We start from the raw sequence: 25,759 nt of genomic DNA, 5'->3' as shown, positions 1-25,759 counted from the left end.
GCATTGTTCACTGCTGTGATTAGCTTTCATGTTAAAAGAACCAAGCAAATTACAAAAAGGCTTTGTGGTTGTTGTGATAGATGTAAGATCAGTAACTGTGGCTTGTAAGCCGGCCACTTACTTGTACCACACCATGAGCAGAGATGCCTGGCGTGGGGACAGAGGACTGAGCTGGGACATAGGGACAGGCTGAATTAGCGCTGCTCCTGACCTAGCATGGGATCCTGGGTATGCCAATTTTCCCATGTCATCTCTTGTTTGTCTCACAAGTTTAGGAAGCTGTCCTTGACCAAAGAAATTGTTACATGTTTTGCACAATCACTGGCCAATGAATTCAGCTAATAAGAAGTAAAGGATGTAAAACATCTTCTATTCCATAGTGGTTTTCATTAAGGGACAGCATACCTGAGAACTGAAATAAAGAGACTTGGGCTCAGCACATAGAAGGGGCCAAGTAAATCAGCTGTATTTAATACAAGAGGTGATCAGTACAGGTATCTCTGAGGGCATGTATAAAGAAGATTTTCTCCCCACACCACCCCTCCCCCCGCCCCCCCCCCCCCCCCCCCCCCGCTATTTACATCTGCTTGGGTTTTGAAATTTTTGAAATGAAACTGGGTCAAATTTAGCAAATGCTAGAGGAATAAAACCTTACACATTCTGTAGTGACATGGAGCTTGACAGATGCTGACCAGATAGAAATGGCCATTTTTTTTTCAAATGATCTAGTATTGCCATTTGAAAAGTATGGAGTTTTGTGGATTTATTGTGTTTCGTTCTGAAAAAGCTTGCTGGTTCTAACCAGTGGTGGTTTTATCTTTCTATAAATTAGGCAAAGGCTGAGATTTACCTTGTGATGAAAGTATAACATACATTCCTGCAAACTAAGAAAGCCATAACATAAGCCCTGCAGTAATATTCAAAATGCCCAGTCCTCTCTTATTGCTATTGTTTATCAGTTTACAAGTCTTGAAATAATAGAATCCAGATCATAAAATGGCAAATAAAATTTATTTCCTATCTATAATTTGTCTTTCTATCCAGCAAGTAAAATCCCAGCTTCCTATGTCTTATACGAAAGGGTGATTTTTTTCTGCCAGTGGCCATCTTGTCAGCAGCTTCTTATTAATACCTACAATCCTTTTCTTTGATGCCTTCCGACATCTCATAACTTAAGGAGCGTATATTTCTGTGCACAAGCAGTTAGACATAGCAACAGAAGAGAATGCAGTTCTAGTGGCTCTGAGGAAGAGAGTCATGGCCAAGAGCCACAACTTTTGAAGCGTCTGATTTATCTGTATATCAGCCCTTAAACTCAACTGACTGGTGGAAAAAATATGCAAGACTGCCAAAGAGTAATAGGCAAGGAATAATGGAAAGGCAACGGACAACTCAGAAAAATAAATAAATCAATATTTGAAGTGAAATAGTGGCAGACTAACTATAGATTGTTAAAGAAATCCAGAGTCAAGGAGTCTTTAGCTTGCTCACTGTCATATGAAAGAATAGTTAAATATCTGGTGTTATACAGTTTGCAAAAATTGCCTCTCTGCACTCATACAAGAGATGAAAATAATTTCCATCCAATTCTCAGAGGGAACTCAGACATTCAGAAATTAAATTTTGCAATCTGCCTTTGTAAGGAAATATCAAGGTATTGTAACATTTGAGAAACTAATTCAGTCAAACTACCTTTCTGATGTTTCCCTTGGAACTTATTACCCAAGAATCCCGGTGTGCTACGGGAGCCCAGTGCTTGAGAAAGAGAGATGTACAGAGTGCCCAGGTTCTCAGCTGGTAGGTGTGTGGCATTGTCCTGGCTTCTTCCATGTCTGCAGAATAAATCGCTTTACATTACCCAGGTGTCTGACCCTAACTAGCTGCAGAGCAACCTGGGGAGATGATTAGGCTGTGCGCAGAGGCAAGCACAGAAAAATGCAGAACTGTGGAGGGTAACGAAGAGAATGTTTGTTAGCTGAAACTCTGCCACTGGTAGGGGGAACCTGAATGGCAAACACAGTTTGGTTTACAGGTCAGGACAATACATAAAGCTAGGATTAGTCAAAAGTGTGCTTTATTTTTGAATTTTACCTTTAAAATGATTCCAGTCATTACTTCTTCCATGTGAAATAAATTGGGGGGTATCTGGATCAGTAACTTTTCTATTCCAATGTGCAAATTTTGATGATCTTTATTTATTTATTTATTTCGCCTCCTGAACTGTGTAAAATGACATGCAGGCTGAGATAATTAGATCCCAATGGTGAATTTTTAATTCTTTTCAGGTTACCTTGCTGAGCACATGAGCAAACTGTTGCACTTCTTATAAACCAAGGGCTAATAACCCAAAACAAAAAAGGAGGTTCAATCCTTCCAGCTGGAACAGGGAGGTTGATACGTTTTTGTTTAGGACCTTGATATGTTGGGACAGCCCATTGCTTCACAGGCACTTCTCTTTGTTTCAGGCAGATTCAACATATCAATGAATTTATAGGTGAGCTGAATCCAAGCTCAGATGAAATGGGAAACAGAAGCTCAGGCAGCAACATCTAGGCAGTAAGGAAGTCCCTTCCCATTTTGTCTCTGTTTCATGTGAGCTTAGAAGGCAGGAACAAACAGAAAGAGGTGAAGAAGTAACAAAAAATGGTGCAAGAGTAATAAGTTCCCTGTTTGATGCACTCAGCAATAGCTTGTAGCCAGAAGATTTCTATGAGTGCAGTGGATAAATTTCTCTGAAATTAGAAAGGTACAAAAACAAGCCTTTGGTTTTCTAGTGGTCCCACAGGATAGGATATAGAGCTGAGATACATCAATAAAAATTGAATTAGATTTACAGCTCTGCCCTATTACCTAATTATAGCATGCTTGGAGATATATGGTAATTTATCAATAAAGAGAGACCTATTGAACATGTTAGTCATAGGCTTCACACTGAAGACTATCTTCATTAATCAAGCAGCTAGATAGTAACCCTCACCACTTTGAAAGAAAGGTAAGTTAAGTTTCTACCATAGAGCTGGTCTGTCTTAATGCCCAACCAGAATATACATGAGCCAAGAAAAAAACATTCTGTGTTTATATGCGGACCACGTTTGCAACCTGTGATTGTCTAGTGACTCCAGCGAGTTTACAGCAGACTGGAAGTTAGCTCTGCATGTTATATTCTGTTTCACCTATTTGTAATGTGAGCAACGGCAGTGCTACATATAAAAAGCATTCTGCAGGTTGCAAGTAAAACCACCAGATGCTTAGGGAAGGAATAAAGATTGCCCAGGCATCTTTACATCTATCCCTTTGTGTGTACTTTATGATATAGTCTATAATTATGTGACCATATGTAAAAAAAGTGCCGGGTGGATAAGAGCATGCAACTACATATTTATGTGCATCAAAAGGCAAGAAGATATTTTTTCGGTCAGACTTAATTGTGGCTTTTTCCGAGTCCTAATTTTTCTGTCACTTTTCTACTCAAATGCTATTGTATTATTTTTGTTTTGCTGTGAACTGAGGAGTTGACAGTACAGTTCAGCCAGACACACTGTGGCTGTGCGTCCTCTCTCTGCCATGTGACAAGGACTGTGCGCTGCATCTGCTCTTCGGTGGGTGCTCCCTTCCCCTATTTATTTTCCTCCGAAAATCCCCCACTGGGCAGCCTTTCTTGTCAGCATGCTGTAGGCTGGCCAGTACACACCTGGACATTTCCTCTGGTCCCTCTGCCACAATGTTCCTCCAGAACTATCATTTTATTTTGATGGTGGCAATGTCTGAGTTTATGGTCTGTGCCAGGGATACAGAATAAGCAAGCTATGCCAACACTGAAAGGTGGTAGTGCAGCTGCTGCAAAAAATGAGTGTAGGGATGATAGTGAAGAGAGTAAATTGTTTGGGACACAAAATTTACAATTGTAATGAGGATTTGTCTGTTGACTGTTGTCGCATCATCCATCAGCTATTTCTGGCCTTAGGCAATGGCCATGCTGTTAGCCTGTTAAGAATTTGAGTCTGCTTCCTTCTACTTTAATTCATTACTTTATTTTTGCTTCAGTAAGTTTCACCACCTAAAATCTGAAGTTAAAAATGGATATGAAGCTTTTATTTGTGGGTGCTCCATACGTGGGGATTGACCCACAAAACTGTAAAATGTCATCTGCTAATTTATTTTCTTCTTATTCTTCTTACCTCATGTGTAAGGCTTGACTGCATAAATTTTTGCCCCTCTTTAGCGTATCACTTATTTTTAAGCCTGAAAAAGTGTTTCCTTCTCAACTCCCTGCTCTCTGAGGCACTACACGCCATAATCTTCAGATCCAGACTTGTCAATTGCCTCCAGAGCCCCAGATCTTGGGATCATCTTGGTGTCTGAATTTTCCTTTTAACTTATCTGTCTCCTGTGAATGCAGACTTACATACCACTGTCTCTTCCATTGCTCACCATCATGGCATGGTCCTTCCCTAAAGCCACCACAGTTATTTCATTGGCAGTTCCTGTGTAAATACCAGGCTAGTGCTCAGCATTCACGCAGTGCCCAGGAGGCTCCTGACGAGCAGACCCAGCACCCCACCTCCTGTGCCAGGGCAGAGGGACCAAAGCTCCAGTGTGCTTCTGGATTTGGAGAGCAGTAGAGAGAGGAGATGTTGTTCATCCAATGCTGGAGATGAAACCTTTTCCACCCTCATCCTTTGAAGTTACATAAATTAATTAAACATTAATTAGGTCAGAAATAGAAAAGCTGCACTAGCATGGTACACATAGGGAAAAGGAATCTTGTGTACCTCTTCCTCTTTCAAAGGCTTTAAAAAATATATTTAATTTGAAACAGACATTAAAACAAGCCCAGGATCACTCTGGCAGCTAGGGCTGAAATGGAAAACCACCCTATTTTGCTTTGTTCTTTTATTTTGCAACAGGAACTCTTTAAGTTCGGCATCTGAGTAATGTTTTGGTTGCAACTTGATTAATTTTTATTCTCTCGTCATCATCTCCTGGAGGAAAATAGTTGGACAGCTGAGTGTAAATTTCTCTCTTGGAGATGGCATTTGCTGGGGCCAAGCCAATAGCACTATAAGGCATGACTCTGTAGTTGCATAGACAGTTTTACATTCATTAGTTCCTGTTCTTTTCCTTCAACATTTATAGCTGAAATAATTTTCCCAATAGCTCTAACAAATCATTCTGCTTCTCCATTAGCTGTAATGGTATTATTCTTCAATGAGAAAACCCTGCATATTTTGCAAGTTCTTAAATTCCTGCCTGTGGAAAGTTGGGCTGTTATCCATTTGTAGTGCTTTTGAATTCTGGAGATGGAAAATATCTTATCCAGTGATGTGGCAGTGGTGCTGACTATTTTCTAACATTTTATTTCCACCTGGAGAACTGTAAACACTCATCAATAATGACTAAAGCATAATACTAGAGACCTCTAAACACTGACATCTTCCAGAGGGTCCACAAGGCTAAAAGTAATAAGAATATGATGAAAACACTCCAAATTGTTTCTCCATTTAGGATGCTTAACGATTCCTAGTTTTGTTACTCTAAGACCTTTTGGATAAGCCTTGTTTTCATTTTTTTTCTTTCTTTTTTTTTTTTTAATGTGTTAAGCATATTGTTTGTTCCTAGTAGTAACTGTAATTGAACCAAACTACTGCAAAATCTGCAAACTTGCGTGCATGTACTTCTGTCCATGGTCTCTAATTTCGTCTTGCAGAATGGATGTGCAGATGAATGGCAGCTACAGCACCTTAGCAAAATGAGGCTATGTGTTTGGGAGACTAACTATGAAAGTAGAATCTTATATTTGGGCATTCTTTTCTTGAAAGACCTGACCTATGATTACTTTTAAGTTTAAACATGTACAATTTATTTGTGAAATTTTAAGTTTGGTTTTCTTTCTATGTAATTTCCAGCCATTCACAAACATTGATCCAACGAAATCTAGTCCCATACAAACATAAAGGTTGTTAATTTTTGTCTCGCTCCAAGAGCTTCTGCACTGTTAATTGCAAAGCTTATGGATCAAAGCTGATAGAGAACATCGGGTATAAGATGTTTTCTGGTGTAATCCTCGTACTTTGGAAAGTGCTTGGTCATTCTGCTCTGGAAAGCTGATTGAGAAGGGAGGGTTCTGGTCTTTTCAGCACAGAGCAGCTCACTTCCATGTTTTGATTACTTTTCCCCTCTTATTGTTTTAATTTAATGAAGTGCCAAGTAACAGAAAGTTATGGTAAACCAGCATTACTGGTTCCAAGGGACCAGCACACCAGTCCAACCATTGATGCTAGAGTTTTCTGTCTTGTCTCCGACAGTAGTGATATCAGATATCTAGGGAAAAAAAAATTTAACTGTTCCACTTCCAGGAAACACTTTGGTATGCTTTCACAGAAGATTTTAGCAGCCTCTAACAGTTTTCTGATTAGAAATTTTGTGAGGCAGAGCAGGGATTTTGTGTTGAATAGACCTCAACAGATTCTTCTTATGTGAATGTATTGAAATGCATTTTGCAGTCATACAAACTTCTAGCAACTGCAACATCCTGCAGAAAGTCAAACTCCAGATAAAATGGTTTAATATTAATGCTAAAAGACCCATGCCATTTGATTTTCTTTCAGAATTTAATTTCTCTTATCATTTTGGTTTTCATTCTATCTTGGATTAGGATTTTTTTAATTAAAGAATTGTCTGTACAAGAGAAATCCAGTGCATGCCCAGCTGTATTTATGGGATTATACTCTTTTATTTGAGGGGAAAAATAGTTAGTCTTATGATTACAGATAATTTGCTGTAACGGTCTTATTTTATAACAATCAGTGGGAATAAAGATGGCATAAAATAACAGGCAGAAAAATCCTGTGTTATAATCCATATAATGGAGCAAATGGGAGGGAATTAATGGCTGACTTTGCCATAAATTTGCTGTTTCCTGATTTTCAGGCATTATTGTTTGTAACCTGAATGTTACATTAATGAAAGTTTTATATGCTAGTAGTTTATATTACTCAAAAATTTGTATATGGCAGATTTTACAGCTGCTTAATGCCTCAGTCAGCACTAATACAGAAGAATCTCAAAATGGGATAAAGTTTATGCTAAGTTTTAATGAGCAGCACTCAGAAGTCCAGAAAAGTCCCACGCTGTTTCAGACTTCTTGGTCTGAAAGTGAAGCTGAATATGTCACCCAGCAAAGCTCTTGCTTTTAGCTGCTGAGATTCCCTGATTTTTGAAGCTGCAGCCTTTTGTGATTTCATAATTTTCTCTCCAAATTTAGAAGAGAAATGGAAAAAGCACAAACCCATTAAAATAACAAAACGTAAATTTAACAGAAAGTTTTTTTTAAGGCAAATCTTTGGAGAATCTATTTTTTTTCAGAATGGTTTTGTCTCCACTGCAGGGCGAACATGTGAGTACATTGTTATACACCATACAATGAAAATTCTTACCATGCCTCAAATGTCAGCTGATAATGACAAATAAACAGCTCCAGTTCATAGTCTAGATAATTTTTTTTTGGCACGGGGCAGGGACTGAATTTGAATTTCAACATATGCCATCAGAATGCTAGAACAACACAGTGCTTGCTGAGATTAAATGATTCAGTGAAGACCTGTAAACTGTGATTCAAAGAGACACGAGATTATCTGTGTAATCACTCAAATTTAAAGAAATAGCAGGACCATTTTTTCTGGCACAGTTAACTTCTCCCACAAAATATATGTATTGCCCTGTCAGTGTGACCTGTCTGTTTCTGTAACTCTTCTTATGGCAGAAATGCGTATCTGTCACTGCAACAATACAGCAGGGAGCGGAGACCAACGTTTTTACACTGATGGCATATTTGTCTACCTGCTTTGTCCTGAAAACCTGTAATCCTGAAATGACTGACAGCGTCAGAAACCTTGGGAAATTGTATCATTACTGAGGCAAGAATTTGATCTTTGTCCAATTCATTTGCCCCATTTATTTGTCAAGCAGAGGACTGGTATGGGCTGCACAGCAGGGCTAGATTCACCCGAAATGTGGAAAGGGAGAGTGAACTTGGGTGCAGACACTCCTTCACCTCGCTTGGAGCCCATCCCCTGACCATGCAGACCCAGAGCTGTTTTCTCAGAATAGCCATTCCCAACAATTTTTAACAGTGTGACCTGAGGTATTAGGGATGCAAATCACCTGTAACCTATGGGTTACAGTCCTTGGCTCCCAAAATGACCTGGAGCTTTCTGGGAAAGGAAAAGCCCTGACTCAAATTTCTATTTTCGAAGCAGGCTTTGGTGTCTCATATCCCAGCAAAATGACTTGGCATGCTGGGCTATCAGACCTTCTCTATGGCTATTCATCCTGTTGGAGCTGTTCGACTAGCTTCGATTCAGATCAATTCTAAGTTAAGTGCTAATTGGTCTGACAGAGTCTGTACCCCTCAGGTAAGTGCACTCAGCTGAGATCTAGGAAGCTGAGGTCTCAGTCCCTGCTAAATGTTTAATGCTGTGTGCACAATGAATAGCTCCCACAGGAGGGATCCCTAGCATAGAAGAGGCAAAAATCAAATCATCCAGAAGAGTGGTTTGAACCTGGCTCTTTGGCATTGCAGGGACGCTCTAATTGTATTATCAGATCCTGTGAGGTGGAATCTCCCCGGCTTTTCTTTCTGCAAACAGGGTAGAAACATTAGCTCCAGGCTTGTGGATCATAATCCCAGATAATAGGAGAAGCCCCCACAAATCTCACTGAGGGAGCTGATGGTTAACATTGTGCTGTTTTCCTCTGTATCTTACTTTAGAATAGAATAGAATAGAATAGAATAGAATAGAATAGAATAGAATAGAATAGAATAGAATAGAATAATATTTTTCAGTTGGAAGGGACCTACAATGACCATCTAGTCCAACTGCCTGACCACTTCTGGGCTGAACAAAAGTTAAAGCATGCTATTAAGGGCATTGTTTAAATGCCTCTTAAATACTGACAGGCTTGGGGCAGCAACCATCTCTCTAGGAAGCCTGTTCCAGTGTTTGACCACCCCCTTGCTAAAGAAGTGCTTCCTGATGTCCAGTTTGGAACTCACCTGTTGGTAGGTTGCTCTGAAAATGCCACACAGCAGTGCCTGTAGCTCAGCGCTGGAGGCCCCAGGGCAGCATGTCACGTAGCACATGGAGAAAGCCTGGGCAACCCTGCTTCAGTCTTTGTTCAGGAAAATCCTGAGGAATGAACAAATATAGACTCCAGACTTACCAGAGTCTGGAAACCAGTTTGAATCAACAAGAAGGTGAAATTAAAAAAAGCTTTGTTATTGTGCTGAGGAGAGCATATGGGAGGTATTTCCTACCCAACACTGCACTAACTCACTCACGACCATTTATTTGGCTGTTTGGATTAATTCCTATTATAAATAATTTAAAATATGCCTATCCTGGAACCTATGCATCCTTTCACCTTGAATTTCCCACATGTTCCTACTTCATACACGTTGATTAGTATCACAGAGCAGCCTTGAGGCATAAAAATGGGTTCCTTTGAAATGAAACCAAACAGGAAGGTGCTCTCCACAAGTGCACCTCGCCCATTCTCATGCTAAAGCTGAATCTATAGGGTCAGCCTAGAGCCTCCTGAAGTAAAACACAGAGATGTGCATTGTGTACCACTGAGCAATCTGCTCTGCAGACCCACTTCTGTTGTGCTTATAAAGCCATTTCAGGCTTCATTCTTCCTATAGCCAAGAAGCTCCTTGTGCTGCTCTTAGCACCATTAATTGACATAGCTGTGCTAAGGAAGCTGGGAACACTTTCCCCTTACTACGGCCATCTGGAAGAGTGGCGATCACTGTTGCAGTCACCTATGGCTATTGAGGCAACACGCTTCCCTCCCTTGTTTCCTTTCCCTACACACAACACACAGTAACAACTGTTTTTGCAAAGGCGTCTACTGTGGTATCAGGTTTGTTCACGGTCAGAATTGTGTCACCTCTTCAAAACTGAGCTCCGCCTGCTGACTTGGTGTCTGGCTGCCTGCAGCAGCTGGCTCTGCTGGCTGACTACATCCTGCGTGAACTTCTCTGTCTTCCTCTTTGTGTTTAGTTTAGATGCTATTCAGTCAGACCTTTATTTCTTAACTGCTCTTTTCTTTTTTGTGAAGAAAGGGAAAAGATAAGGAGGAGGAACTGATCAGCTTCCTTGATACCCTTCTTAATTGTATGGACCCAAATCAAATCTCTTCCATTTTTTTGCTTTTATCCAGTGTAGGTACTAAATGAATAGAATTTCATCTTGAAGTGCTGAAACAAATGATTAGAGTGTTATTTCGCTATCAGGCACTTTTACGGGTCATGGGATAATTAATGCATAATCTGACTGCAAGTAGCATTTTGAATTATCTATTGATATCTTTTATTCTTTTCATATTGCAAAAACTGAAAAGAACCTCCCCCTCTTCTTTTTTATTGTAGAGTAGCTACATGCACAGAAGTGCCTTTGTGAAATCAGGGAATTTTATGATCAATCCTAACATGATATGCTGTTGATGTAACTAAAGACTGTGAATGCAAGATGACATCTGAGTGGTATTAGCAGAATTTATATTAAATTAGAAGAATATGAATATTTAGAATAATGTGACGTAGAATAATTAACCAGACTTTTGTGCAATAGATGCATGATTCTGTGAATCAATCATTTGAATAAGCAATGAAAAGTGGGTTAAAAAATAAACAAGAATGAAGATTTTCTTCACTTGCTACTGACATATAAAATTGCAAAATAGCAGATATTATGTTATTATAGATCTTTCAAAAGACTACATCAGTTTTTGAATGATTGCTGACTGTTATATTTGGGCTGAATTCAAGAGGGCACAGTATTTTAGAACCTGATTATCTCTCCAAACTTGCTCTTTATCTCAGTAGGTAGAATAGAGGTAATAATTAGAGAATTAAGCTTTGCTCACTCAGTCATGAAGTGCACAAATTCACTTGCTGATTCATATTTATTTTCCAGCTGGAGGAATTTAATTTATTTTGCTTTCTGCTGTGCCCACACCTGACCAACCAAAGCAGCTTCACTTAGGTTCCACTGATCTCTACTCTTTAACCCCTCTATCTCTTCCTGTTGATTTGCAAAGCAAACAGCTTTCCTCTGAGGCTTATGCCAGAACTCTTTAGATATAGCTGCCAGTGACTGCCATCCTCGTTGACCCCTGAATCTGATAGCACATCCACAGAGTACATTCACATTCCCTCCAAAGGGATGAGAAACATGAAGAGGAACTTAGAACTGATGGCAGGGGCTGGTCTCTATTCAGCAGCATGTTGCTCTTATTCATATCCTTTTACCACCACAGCTTTTTATTGTTGTATTCATAGGTCATGATCATTTTGCTTTAAAAACCCAACAGCGTTGTTTCCAATGGGCAGAAATAATAATATATCACCGAGTGATGAACAACAATAATGTGGGTTCTTTTATTATTATATACTATCTGAATCCAGATGTTTTCTGTGGTCCCTGTAGGCAAAATGCTGTCTGTGAGAAAGTCCCTGCTGGCTGTCACAATGCAATGTTATCTTGTGAATGGTTCCTTAAATATCTGCAAGGTCAGGGAGATTAAATGTTCTCCTGGGAAACTCAGGAAAAGTAGAATGTCAGCATCACCTTTCGCCCAAGTGAAAAGTTAAATGACATTTCCAGTGATATTGATTAGAGCATCTTTAGGTGTCAAAACAGAATGGTGATTTCAATATCTGAAATGAAATGCAAAGGTTGAAGCAGGAGACTGTGGAAGTAGACAGAGTTTCATTTCAGAAGAAATTCAAGATTGCGAATCAGGAAATATCTTTCCTCAGCCTGCTTGGGTCTCACTGGGGAGCTGGATTTTTTTCTCTCTCCATTTGTGCAAGTGAAATTTTGGACTGATGGGACCATGCGCAATGCTACCCTTTCCTCATCTGAGGTACCTTCTTTCCTTACTTGTCGCCCAGGCTGTTGTGCTGGGGCCAAGCACTTCATGTAGGACGCTCTTGTGCTTCATTGTCAAAAAGGACAGTCCAAGCTGCCTGTGAAAGTCACTACTTTTAAGATACCTTCATCTCATTTAAATTCATAATGTATGACAAGTCACTCCCAGCCCCAGAAAGCTGGATCTGTGACTGTCAACACAAGCAAACTGCTATTATTAGAGAGCTGACTTCTGAATATTCTGTACAATAGCCACTTTCACTGACTCAGAAGTAGGTATGGAAGGAAGGGCATTGTCTCTCCCTGACTGTTTAGCATATAGTGTGTTTCACATCATGTATTTCATACAAACAGTGTCCCTACAACACTTCTTGCATTAAATAGAGCAGCAAAGTGAAAAATTACCAAAGGAGGAAGGAATGAGGAGGAAAAGAGAATGGGGAATGGCAACTTTCATCTGAAGTAAACTGGCAGTCAGCTGCTCTGAAGCCCATGGAAATATCCTGAGTTGCAGATTCCCCAGTGAAGAGTCCATCTTACTAATTGTTTTCTGAGGACATCAGAAAAGTGCTGAAATAGGGAGCAGACTGTTTTAAGTTGCAGAGCAGCAGAGGAGGTTTTGGCACCAGAAATGGTGGGGGTTTTGCCGACTCACAGTGAAGATGACAGTGCTATGAAAGGAGAACTAGAGAAAAATAGGCAAAGAGAAGAGATGCTGAAACAAGTCCACGGAGTGCATTATTTTAAAAGTGCTTTGAGTGTGCCCCTATTCTATAATTAATACAAATGTATCTTATTCTTTTTGAAATACATTTTATACTGCAATTCTGAAGCAGTAAAATTGAAACAAGTACATTTAACAATACAAAGAAATCATCTTCACATTCTAACTCATTATAACTCAATTTGACTTCATTATTACTAAAGTAATAAAATAATCTTAATTAATGTTCTGATTTTCTGTATCTTTGCATAACTGATAGATGATCTTGTGTGCAGTGAGAATTTTTCAGTTTCAGGATTATCTCCAGGTTCAGCTCCCAGGCTCTCATTTGATCTTTTGTTGTCCTTCTTGACCTTAGTCTTCACACTCAAATGGCCACTTAGATTCCTCTGATCGCAGCCTAGGAAAGAAAAGGGAGGGAAAGTTTATCTTTAGCCTGGCCCTTCTGTAAACCCATATTGTTCCTTTGCTATTACAGAAAGAAATTGGGGTTGTAAAAGTCTGCATTACATTGATCGCCTACTGGGGTTCAGGGACGTAATGAGCTTTATTTGATTTCACTTACACCGATGTAAATTAGAAGAAGCTGCATTAAAGCTAGCAAAGGAGGCAGCTGCCTTATACTGATGTAGGTGAAATAATAAGACCCCTTGCCTCTCTCACAGCAGTAACTTTCCCCCCATTGCTCTACCATCCTCTCTGTTGTTGAGTTAGAACAGAGCAAGATTTGCTGCACAAAAATAGTTTTTGTATGCATATCCAGCAAAATTTAGTCTAGCACACTATCAGGGTGATAACTTAAATTTTATGCAGGGATCACTGCAGCAGAGGGATGTGTTCTTGCCAAAAGCAAGAGCTTGGGAATGAACAGAGAAGGGAACTGACAGCCTGGCAAGATGCCATTTTTTGTCTCCCTTGATTTTCTAGGACTTCAGTAGTGAGGCAAGTTGGTTTTTTTTAGAAACCCAGAAATCCTATTTATGACATGCAGGACAGTGCCCTGAGAATTGCTGATTGCAAAGGCTCTGATTTCCCAGGGTTGGTATTGGCAGGTAGCGAGGTGGAGAGGTTACAGAGCTGTGCAAGGGTATCTGCCTGGCTTTGTTGAGAGGAAATGGGAGACAGTGTCTTTCAGCCCTAGTTTACTGGTGGCATTAGAAACAGAAATGGGTCTCACCTGAGTCTGTGGACCTGCCCTTTCAACTCTGAGGAGGTTTGAAATCTGAATGTGGTTCTAATGGCTGAATTAAGATTTTTGCATTTATAGGCAGGGGTTAGGGTTGCAGAGAGCAGATGCTGAAGGGACTGGCAGGAGGTCAGTTCCAGAGGGTTTGCTTAGACACTTGGGGTCTGTGTGTCCTATTAGTTCTGAAATAGAAATAATGATATTGCAACTTTTGCTTTAAAGTGTTCTGCATGGAGCCCTATTGATCTCAGTACTGCAGAACCAGGAGCTAAGGAAATATGGGAATGTGGGTCCATGCCAATATTTTACATAGTTTTCTAATACTTGTAGCAATATGCAAATGAAAGGCAGGGTTGGTTTGGGTTTTTTTGGTTGGCTTTTGGAAGGCACCCAACATGAGAGTCATCTCTCCTAATTTTAGCTATGAAAAACCTGGGTATCTGGTCTAAGCCAGTCACCTCATCAGTGGAGAGAGGGAAAGGCATTCATTGGCAGCAGTTAATCTAATTCTAAAATAGGGGCTTAAGATAAGTGATCTGAATGCCCCTCTAGAGGGATCTGATAAAAGACAAAGCACAGACAAGGAGTGTAGACAAAAGCCTTAATTTCAGACCTCTGAAGTTAGGGGAGACAAATCCATTTGGGATCATTGATGATCAAAGATATTGAACAGCCATGGAAAACACAGATGGACCTGGATGTCAAAGAACAACTGCAGATTACAGTGGAAGCTGGTGAGCACTGAAGAACCAATGAGCTGTGGGCATATTGTGAAAAGGTTCCTGAATCCTTTGGCATTTAGGAATAGTTTATTCTCCTTGATTGGCTTGGGTAACATAATGGTGGTTAGAGAAAAGATACCTGGACAACTCTTTGATGGAAAAGAAAGTGGAAAGAACTCCAAAACAGAGGTGGAAAGAGAGACATCTTCACAGGGCCTAAAACACAGATGCTGAGGAATTCCTCACTACCAGGTGTTGCACGGGCCAAAAGTGTCTCACAAGGAGATTAGACCAATTCATGGAGAGTCAGACAACTCTCGTACAGAACGAATTGTACTGGAAGTCCGGTGCCAAATCCAGCTCAGGAAGGCCCTGAAACCTAGAAGCTGTAAAGGGGAAATGTTCACTCCAACCATTTCTTGTTTCCTATACTCTATCCCTGGCCACAGACTGGTTAGGACAGGGTATTGAAGCAGCTGGGTGTTTGCTTTTCAGCTGTGAGACTCCCCTTGTGTACTTAGTGTAGCTTCTTAGACCCCAGTGGATCATCTATACCAGCAAAGCACTTGGCTTCAGAGCCTCACTTTCCAAGGAGGTTGCAAGTGAAATTGGACAGTGATGTGTCATGATGTTGTCACTCAATGGTAGCAACTCACAGAAGCCTGATATAAAGAAAAGGATTTTGATGGTTTATAAAATACCTCTTTTGGACAACTTTTTGCAAATAATTTGGCGAATCACAGAACGTCTTTCAGGTCCCTTGTTTTGTTGGCAAATTGTTGCTGTGTTTGTTGCCAAGCACCTGTACAACCAAAGAAAGATTCTCATTCCAGGATATCTTTGATTTGTAATGTTGGGTAGTGACAATAAAGGAAATCAATCTAATCTCAAAGATTTCATGTCACACAGCATGCCCTGTGAGTTTCTTGATATCCATTTGCAGTCATCAGGGTTTCCTAGCATTGCTTTTTCTTGTTGCTTTGTTTATACAGCACATTAAAGGTTCTTTTAGCAATATACATCGGTGTTTGTGTTGAAAGGTGGATTTTCTCTATTTTTAGAAACTGAATTCCCCTTTTGGTAAATATCAATGCTTGGGATAAAATGCCTTTGTCAGATCTTCATAAACAATGAAACCAATGAAACTTTAATTGGATTATCCCTTGAGTTGTCACTACCTGGTGTTTCTCTTTTCCCTAAAAGAATCTTAATTTGTGCTTGGGGGAAACCGACCTGTTTTAAAATCCAATCTTCCTCCTCACATAATACCAATTTTCTATGAATAGCAGTATTTATTGATTATTCTTCTTTAACTGGAGCTTATTAATTAGAGTGGTATTTGTGAAGTAGCATGGTGAATATGCTGCCCTTAAGCAAGACTAGTGTGATCTACAAGTTATTTCTCCTACTAGGTTTAATCACAATTAATTTTATATAACGATTTCTTAAAATTCTCCACATACTCCAAGGCTGACCATGTGGTTTCATCCAGTGCTTCTTACTTTTCTTATGTTGTGAAATGACAAACCAGGAAAGATTAAAAACAAGGTATTCATGAGTGACTTTTTTTTTTTTCCAAATTACTTTTCAACTAGATTTTGTTCACTGACCAGCCACACATGGAACCACCTCGTGGGGGACAGCAAGTGACTGCCAGCAAGCTGCCAGAAAGGAGGCTGATGAAAACAGCAGGAGCAGCCAGAAGAATGATTGTATAACCTTGCAGCTTACATGCCATATCTATCTTTCACCTTTTCTAAAACATAAAACTGTGATTTGAAAAATGTCTGTAAAGATCTGGACCTTTGAAGCTCATATGCTTAAATCTGTAAAAGTATTTAGATGCCTAAGGCTGGACCACAATGGACATTTAACTCTTACTGAGATCAGTTATTGTCTACTAGGATTCTGGCCCAACAACATACTTAGTTGCCTAACTCTCACTTTGAAATGCTGAGGCTTATCTGCATTTAAAAGCATTGAAATAGTTATAAAAGTACAGCTTTTGTGTTGTGCTAAGAAACTGAATCATGGGAGATGAGAGATCAAAGGAGGATCGTAGGACAGTGCCTGGGAGAGGTGAGCCTGTGCCCTGCCTTGCACCAGCCCTGGTGCTGCTCTGACTCGTGCCTGCTCAGTGGGGGGAAAAATAATTTTTTGTACACGTGTGCATGCACAGGCAGGGGCTGGATGAGTTTTGTGCTGGCTGAGAGAGCTGAACTGGCTCTCTGGGAGGTCAAATAGCTCGTCGGGGACTCCGACAAGCACTGGAGGAGGTAAAAAAGCAGAACTTAGGAGCATTCAGGGGACTGTGGCAATTTAAACTACTACAAATTGTAGCCTTAAAATGATGCAGGGATTGGATGTCAGGTTTGGGTTTAGAGAATTAGTGTAATTTTTTCTTCAAGTAGCTTTGCATCTTTGGGGCTGGGCTGTTGCCCAGGACCACATGCGGCCGTCTGCTCTGTGATGTGTTGAGGCTGGGTACCTTTGCTGCCTGCACAGAGAGCCCTGCATGACTAGCTCAGGTACAGGCATCTGCTCTGCAGATGTCTGCATTTTGTCAAATGAATCCTGAGGTCTGGCTCTGCGTTAGCTGGCTAAAGTTGTCACCTGAATCACCTCCACAAACACCAGTCATGTACTGTAGTGACTATAATGCAGATTTCAGGATAAATAATCTGACAAGGAGAATAGTATGTGCAGGACTTGGCTTTTGTTTGCACTAAACTCAATTTACATTACACAGATGTTAATAAAAGTGCCTTACAAATCCATTAAATGCAAATTAATCACAATTTTAAAAAGCCTGACATGGCCTGCATGATGTATGGTGGCTTTAATGTAAAGGACTAAGGAAGGTGCCACTCTGGCATGCTCATCTTTTAAGAACAACAACCTGTTTCACGGGGCAGCCTGCCTTATTGAATCTGATTATGGTGTATCTCCGCACCTTCTGCTTAATCCAAAGGATGATTCAGAGCACTAGGAAACTGGCACATTTGCTCCCTGCCTCAGATGAGTAAGTCAAAGAATGACCATTAACTGTGAATGTAGGATAAGTGGAAGGAAATGGTGTGAGGCTGAGCAGCACTCAGACACTTATCTTCCACCTGTAGCTGTGGTGAGAAGCAAAATCAGGTAATGACAAGAAACAGCTGCTGAAGACCGCACACTGTACCATGTTAAGAGTCATTGGGGTCAAAGGCATGTCTGGTGAACAAAAGCTGAAATATATATATACAGTGCTGAAAGGGAAAAGATGTCTTTTCCCCTCTCTTTCCCAAATTTGGATAGGATTTCTGGTTACTAAAAATAAGAAGACCAGGATAAACTGGGAATGTGATCTTTAACTGAAGCCTGTAAGAGGAAAATGACTACCACTAGAATGTGGTTGTACGGACAAAGGCTTATTTATTGCCACTGACTGCATTAAAAATCTGCAGTGCACACAGAAGCCAAACTTCAGATCTTGTCATGCTTAATAAACTATTGAATTAAGCAGAAGTGAAACTACCTGCCATATCTAAAAGATAGTCTCAATGCCCTTTCAATGCTTTAAGACCAAGTACAAAAGGTTTTCACCTTACCGTAATTAACTTTTTATCATTAAGATTCAGAAAAATTGAATTGTGTTGGACACAGGTCATCATAATGAGAATTTAATGGATCTGTATTACTATGCAAGTTAAGCTTTGAATATGTGCTAAATGCATTACATTACCATTGACCTATGCAAATTTCCATCTCTGTGACTCTTTTTCTTCACTGCTGCCGCATTAAGACCCCCTCTCTCTCCTCATCTCCTTAAACAATGATTTCCTCATTTTCATATTAATTGCATCAGTTAACTGAGATAATGCTCCCACTGAAATGAGCAATAGGATGAATCACTGAAATGGTGCAGTTATTCTTTTTGCTTAACCAATTTCACAGGACCTTCACAAAGAACTGCCTTAATTTGACTTTATATAATTGCTTATCATTAGGCACAGCAGCCCCATGAAGTACCTTTATTTATTTAAGTCTCATCTCTGATTGATGGAAAATTAGTCACTTGCATATCTGAGGAACACAGATTGTTCTGCTACCAGGCAACTTCGTTGTAGAATACCCTGGAGAACTTCAAAACAAGCAACCGCTAATGCATGCTGAATATAAAATACGGGGAAACAAAGTGCAACAGCTAATGACATCCAAGAGTTCCTGTAGAACAACCATGATGTCACAAAACTGCTTTACCTGCTCCTCACTAAATTTCCTATGTGAAAGGGGAGAGACAGATGTTGTTCCAGGACAGATTATTCATCTGGCTGTAGCCACAGATATACTCTGCCTCTTTTTAACACTGATGACGTCTGTCTGTCACACAGTGTGAGCACTGAAGGTTATAACATCCCTCCTTTTAAAATTAACAAAGCACCCTACATGGTTTGGAGTTCAGTCAGAAAGCTTTAATCCACTTCTCATTTTTAATATTCTTAAAGTATTTATTCAGGACAGCTCAAAGGAAATGTTCACGCTTTTCTTCTTTGTAAGGAAAAGGGTGTGTGGGGGGAATTAAAATTTCTAAGGCAAATTATGCTGTTATCATCAACTGACATACTCAGAAGGGATCTAGAAAGGATGCCACCTCCAGCATAAAAGGAGCCATAGCATATTATCCTATCATGGGATTTGAGTTGAAGGATTGCCTCCAGGTCTCCTCGAAGCACACTGTGTACTTTTGTCCCCGTGGATGAGACTACCTGTCACTGAACTAGATATCAGCAGTCATTAAATCCATATAGTCATAATATTGTTCTTTCCAGCCATCAATACTGTGATTCATTTTTCCCATTATATTTGCTCCTACTCTAATTCTACACGCAAGTCTGCCGTCTCCCTCCCCAGCAGAAGCCTCAGTTAACCTTTCCCATCCTGCCAGGCTGTCATGGTTCCCAAACAGCACAGCACCCGAACGGCCCCTCCGATTTATGCCTCAAATTGTCTTCAGCCACTGGTGCTTGAGTTGGAAAAAAACTCCTAATAAGATGAAAGTAACAGCAAAGAATTATGCTGATTATTTCTTCAATGTGCTGCGCTTGGAGCTGTATCAAATACAAACAGAAGAAAATATTGCCTCGGGGGCTCACAGACAGAAGTATTAACCTTGGAGCAAAGACTGTTTGCAATTGTTTGGGAGGGTTAAATTTTGGTTTAATTCTGTTCCTTTTGAAATCCCAGGTAAAATAAAAAGATTTTTGCTTTGCTTTGTTTCCTCTACTTTATCTCCATCTAGGATACACAGGCAAGAAAGTGGGTCCTTGCCCTGGCCTGGCACTACACACGGGATCAAGAAAATTAGATTGCTTTTTGTGGAAAGACTGATACCCCAGAAAGTAGTTTTTCATATTAGCAGTGAAAAATAAGTGCAACTTTCTAAACATTGCGTGATGCATATGTTGAATTACATGTTTGCAGGATTTCGTGCTTCAATACAAATCAGGACTTGCCCTGAGAAGCCCAGATGAGAAATACCTGTGTTCTATTGAGTTAATTTAAAAGTTTGGAATAACCCCTGATCTCAAGGTTGGCAAACCTTTAGTTCTGGCCCCCTAAAAGTATATTTCAGAACGAATGCCAAGGAGAAAGCCTCATGCTTTTCCTTCCCAGATACTGTCCTATTCAAAGTTCCTTTGAACTGAATAAAGTTTTTCCTTATTATTTAGCACACTATTTCACCTTGTACCACCAATGGTATCATACGTCAGGGATATAAACTCAAACCCACTGTCAGCATAACCTCAGCACAGGGGCCAGCCGAAGGCAAAGGATGGACCTGAGCATGCTTTGTAGAAAGGTGATGTCCTTATCCACACTTCCAAGGAGCTTTTGTGCTAGTTAAACTGTCTGCACATTAGCTGCCAGGGAATGCTATGCAGGTCTTTGCCTTCCTCATGAGTTTTCATAGCTCATCCTTGCTTGTAAAACAATTTGCTGTAAGAAATTAGGAGAACGTTTCCCTAACTGAGTGCAAAACATGGAGCTATTCCAAGAGGCAAGTATTTGCAATTAGGAGACATCATAGTCTTAGGTATGCTTAAGTACCCCACTGTATACTGTCATTTATCTGTAGCTGCTTATTTTAGTCTGAAATGGCTAAAATTGATACAGTTGCAGGAATCTTTCCCCCACAAACCCTTAACAGCAGCAATAATGACTGTGTTAAATCAGACCTCATTGCAATGTAATGAAGCCTGACTGACATATTGCAGGTATGATACTAAGTAATTTCATAAATTATTAAGCTGTAATTGAAAGTAATAGTGCAGCTTACTTTTCGACACGCTTAAAAAAAGACCTTGGCATGAAAATAAGGACTGTAGCATGACTGATTGGAAATAATGATCAATACCTTAATTTTAAGAATGGCCACAAGTTCCAAGTTTAAAATTAGAACAGAAAAAAATTTGAATTTTCTACCACTCTGACACTTTGACTTCTGTTTAACTTTTAAGTGAAGAGGACAAATGGAAATATATTTTACCTCACAGAATAGGGATCTCTAACAATTTGGGATTAGAAATGCTGAAAAACTGATGGAAAACTGAAAATATAGACAAAAAACCCTTTTCCTAGACAATTTCTAAGTTTTAGAAACTGCATTTTCTCTCTGCAAGCAACCTCAAAGGAACCACTGCACTTAAAATCTTGGTATTATATAAACTGTATCATCTTATGCCTTTGGACATTTTGTGCTTCCTGTTTCACCCTGGTAAAAGGTTATTTACCATTATATGTGTCTATTTGTGCACATGCCTTATGAAACCAGCCATACCCTTGCACCTCTGCTCACTTAATTATATTTACTCCAGACCTAGTGGCTTGATGCATTTAGGCAGGGATTTGAAAACAAGGTCAACAAACCTTTGGGTGTATTTTTGGATTGTTTAGCTTGGGTTATTGTGGGCATGAACTGCATGAGAATACAGGTATTTATTAGATTAACCTGATTGTTAGTACATTTCATGTGGTGCTCGCAGGGATTTTTCTGACAAGCAATTGTTGGTTAAAAATCAAATGTTCTAAAGGAAAAAGTCAGATTCAGCAACACACTTACTGACACGCTGAAATTCAAGGAACACATGCATGAGGAGGAAATGAGAGACGGGCACTGCTGCCCAATGCTGAGGATACCTGGGTAGATACAGGCAGCCACAGGTGCAGCCTCCAGTCTCACTGAAATGAATGAATTTTTGCCATCAGGCGTTGGAGTTCTACCACAGTGAGCTGAAAACACTGTCCTCATAATTGCATGGAGACATACAGTATAAAATACCCAAGTCATCCCACTGAAGACACAAAAAATATTGCCTATTTTAATGCAATCATGCTTCACAGTTTCTCACTCACTTTATTGGGCTTCCTAAAGTGAAGCACTTTCAGTTCAAGGACATCTTCATCTTTAGCTCTTGTTTATTTTTCTTGTCACTGGTCTATTGCTCTCCAGAGGAACATTAAACATCTCAATGGCATGGCTTACATGTGAAATATACAGTTGGTTCAGCACAGAGGGCTTCATTTTAGGGCTCATATTAGTGGGTCCCTTGTGAGTTGATATTATGCCATTTTTGTCCTTAGATCTTCTGGGGAAAGCTATCATCCAGTAAATTGCCTTAGTCAGATAAATATTACCAGATAGATCTCTTCCTGCCTCTCTCAGCAATGGGCTCTGCAGAAGGAAAGGTCATTGTTCATTCTCTTTCACTTTATCCTGCTCAATTGTTTCTCATTGTATCAAGACAGAGTCGGTTAGTTTTTAACAAGGCGAACTTAGGAAATAATAGCAACATAAACACACAGCTTAAGTGAACCGAAATATCTGACGGTTCAGGGAGAGTGCATTTACTCTTCCAGGAATTCTCTTCATTCACTTTAATTCTGCCCTGTGTTCACCAGTGTATAAACATTTTCCAGCCTCTTGGTATTCTACCTTCACTCTTCAAAGCCTGTAGAACAATTTTGTAACCTTTCCATAGTCTGGAAACAGCTTCACTCTGTGTGTGTCAAGGGGAAAATCTTATTTAATTGTCTTTCAGAGTAAGAAAAAGGGTAAAGGGTTTCACAAAGACAAAGACAAAACAGACTTATCAGTTTTTAATAGGGACTACTTTGTCTGTCCATAGGTGGAGTAATAACTGTTAGTATTGGAAATATCACAACTTGGTGCCTACCAGCCAGGAACAGGCAGGAGGGCATTAGGGTGTCATTTTTCCTCTCCGCTCTGCTGTCACCTCTTCATGCTGCTTCTCCAGCTTACTGCCATCACTGCCACGAAGGCTTAGGCACTGTCCTTCTCTGTGGCAGTCTAGCTGGTTAGTCTAAAATGCTCCCTGACAGTCTTGCTGACTTAATGAAGATTACAAAACTCTTCAAGATGGTGTAGTGCTTAGAAAGTTCAGGCCATTGCTGGTTCCTGGGCTCTGGTGGTGTAAGTCTCCTGTTCTTCAATCCATTCAAAACTCAAAGGATTTTAAATTAAATTCCCTATAGATGCATCTTGACATGACATCTGGCATGAAATCAGCATCAACCAGAGCCTTGTTTAAGAAGCTGGCAAAACCTTTATGGTAGGCATTATTTCAATTTTATTCATTTGTACTGGAGCCAAAAGCTGTGCATTTGAATCTGTTTAAATGTAATTCGAAGTGGATCAGTTTAACCCAAAGACCATAAAGGCGTAGACTGGTGCTTTCATATTATCATTGTGTCATATAAGGAATGCATCCACCGCTGAATATCTCAAGTAAAGCTTGAGATTGCAGTGTTTGTTGGAATAACAGGTGATGTGACTAAAGGGCAGCCACTAAAGACTTACCCAAATGAGACAGATCATACTTTGGTAGGGTTTGTAAGTGCTAATGGGGAGGAATTAAAAGAACAGCCTCAGACGAGGCCTTGAGTATGTGCTAAAGACTATTCTCCAGGATCTTGCAGAAAGTGGGTTTATGAAGAGAGCGAGAGCTTCTGAGTTGCAGGTTTTCTGGCTACCTCCATTTTTGCTGAAACCCTTCCTCTTGCTTTGCATGGGATGACGCAGAAGGGAGTGCCACAACCACAAAGTTCAGGTTCAGCCCCAGCGCTGGGCATCCCTTCTCACCCTGGGAAGCTCCCTACAGTCCCCTCCACAGGCCAAGTTTGATTTTCTGATCCTAAAATGGATAGAACAAAATGACACCACTTGGTATTTCAGTTTTCTCATTTATCTTGGCATGACTTACAGAAGTAGTCTAGGAATTTTATTTGGGAAAGCCTTCTTTATTTTTATTATCCCTTCTGATAGCACAAATGGCACAGACTTTCAGGTCAATAGTTTGTTGGACCTGTGTTTTCCTCAGAGTTGCTACTTCTGGGTTTAGAAATCCAAGCAAGCCCTTCAGAAAATGCTTGCTGCACATTTTGAGATCTTTTGCACACATGCAAGAGCTCCAATTGATCTAGGATGCTGCAGAGGTCCTTCCCACAGGCAAATTGATCTCTCGATTCTGAAAATCCTGTCTTCAACCATTAAAAAAATACAACAAATTTAACTGTTTCACTGGCAACTGTCAGACATTCACTGGTAAGCCAGACAGACTATTGGAACTGACCTTGAGCAAACCTGGTTTACTCTGTGATCTAGCAACTAAAGCAATTCACCTTTTCTGAGGAGATTTTTGTTGCTTCTAAGAATCAGAAGGAAGGTAAATAACAAAAAAGAACTAAGCAAACTCTCAGCACAAACCTGTACATACTGCACAATGTGTGCCTGATAGCAGTGCTCTTAATCTGTAGGAGAAGGTATACAGCAAAGTTGCCTGCAGAATTGCTCCCATATTTGCAAACAAGCCAGCCAGTGTTCTACTTTGTGGTTCTCTTTCAAGCTCCTGTGACAGAGTATATACAAAGAAAAGTGTTGCTGTAACCAAAATTCATATGAATCTGGCTGCCCTGCAGCATGTCTCTAATGGAGGAGAGATCACAGAATCACAGAATCACAGGTTGGAAGGGACCTCAGCGATCATCTAGTCCAACCTTTCTAGGAAGAGCTACACTGAATCAAGCTGAGGATTTACTAATCCAGTATTCTGACACTGGCTGAAACTGGTTGGCCTTGAAGATGCTGGAAGATATAACTGTGCAATAACTGAGAAGTTAGGTTGAGGATGGCTTCTGTATCCCCCTGTTCTGCTTTTTCTCACAAAATACGACCCTCCTTTTATTGGAAGCAGAGAGACTTTTTCTTCCCAACATGTTGGAAGGCTCTCATCTATGTCTAGAGTTCAAAGTGGATATTATTAATCTCTTCCCTCTCTGAATGACTCAGAGTTTCCCTCAGACATCATTCCTGGAAAAAAATATGGTATTGGAACACTTGTTGTCTGGGTCCAGTGTTGAATTTTTCTCTCATCACAATAACACAAGGTAATAGCATTGCATGAGCTCGGGTGGTCTCAGTCGCAAAAGGTCAGTCAGATTTTGTGCATCTCTCTCAGTTGTATCTTGCCAAGCCTGTGATAAATAGTTGTGGGAAGCCTCTCGTCTTACAGTGCTAAACTGTCGTTCCAAAGCAGTGAAAATATACCTACTGCACTGAGCCTTGTAGCCTGCAAACTTCTATCACTCTCATAGTTGTTCTCCTCAAGTACCACCTCTGCGCGTGCAGAGATCTTGCCATTGCTCATTTAACTGCTTCAGCACCAAAATCCCAGAGATATTTTAGGATGTGATGACCATTGTCCCTGTCCTTACTTGCCATCACTGTAGCAACAAAGAGAAGTAGCAATAGCAACAGAAGACATGGAGTTTTGCATTCCAAATGGACATGTTTAGGTGTCAGGTAGAAGCACTGCAACGGCTCTGCTGTTGGCCACAGATCCACAAAAGCTGCTGCACAGGGGTCACACTGCCATTAGCTCAGTCCAGAGCTGTTTAGTATGCAGCTTTTGAGGACACTGGATGGAAATGAGAGCTCGGGTTCTGACCATATGTGCCTAAATGCTTCTGAGGGAAAGCCATTGCCACAAACCTCTGTAGTTTAGGGCTTTCATACCCATGTGGACAGGTAAGCAGTGGGAAGAGAGGTTGCCCTCCAGAGACAGAGAGACTGTGCAGTATCCATCAAAGATTTTTGACCAGATGGGTCAAGTCTTGAGCAACTTGGTCTGAT

The sequence above is a fragment of the Phalacrocorax aristotelis genome, chromosome 4, assembly GCF_949628215.1.
Source record: "Phalacrocorax aristotelis chromosome 4, bGulAri2.1, whole genome shotgun sequence".
In the NCBI taxonomy this organism is placed as follows: domain Eukaryota; kingdom Metazoa; phylum Chordata; class Aves; order Suliformes; family Phalacrocoracidae; genus Phalacrocorax; species Phalacrocorax aristotelis.
This window is presented reverse-complemented; position numbering follows the sequence as displayed.